Genomic DNA, 657 nt, shown 5'->3' with positions numbered 1-657 from the left:
ACTCTGTAGGTTAATGCAAAGCTGAACTTGCATTTGTAACTTTATAAACTTGCATTATTAGGGATAAGCTTGTGATGCTAAATCTTTCCACGAGATGTAGCTGTTGCTCTTTGAAATATTGGCTATACTACACTAGCTGTGCTTCAGCACATTGTGGAGCTGGAGATTGTCCCTCTTCTCTGGTTGTGCTTGATGCTAGTTAAACAATTATTTTCATAGATTCCTATTGGGAAGGATAAAGAGCTGCAAAATGATACATGCCAATGGACTGCATGTAAATAGTGACAATACTACTTGGAGTTTGTGCTACAGGTGCCAAAGTATGCTACCACTGTGTGTGCCTTTGGGCAACAGCTGCATAAGGGAATACTAGGATCTTCCTTTATTTTTTCAGGGTAAAATGGCTTTCTACTATTTATGTAGAATATCTCTGGTCCAGCAATTTTCATGAAGGGAGGAGAGCTGCTGGGTGGAGAAGGACAAGGAGACTTTCAACCTGTTTTCTGCTTTTGCTTGAATATAGCAGCCTTACAGCCATCACCATCCCCAGTCTGCTTATGAAGGTGGATACAGAAGTCACCCAGTAGACACCAGCATATGAAATAGAGGTGCTATGGTAGTGTTGGTGCCTGGCAATTCTCATTGGGTCTGATATCA

The sequence above is a fragment of the Mesitornis unicolor genome, unplaced genomic scaffold (assembly GCF_000695765.1).
Source record: "Mesitornis unicolor isolate BGI_N332 unplaced genomic scaffold, ASM69576v1 scaffold16355, whole genome shotgun sequence".
Lineage (NCBI taxonomy): Eukaryota > Metazoa > Chordata > Aves > Mesitornithiformes > Mesitornithidae > Mesitornis > Mesitornis unicolor.
The sequence above is the reverse complement of the archived record's forward strand: the minus strand, read 5'-3'. Positions refer to the sequence as shown.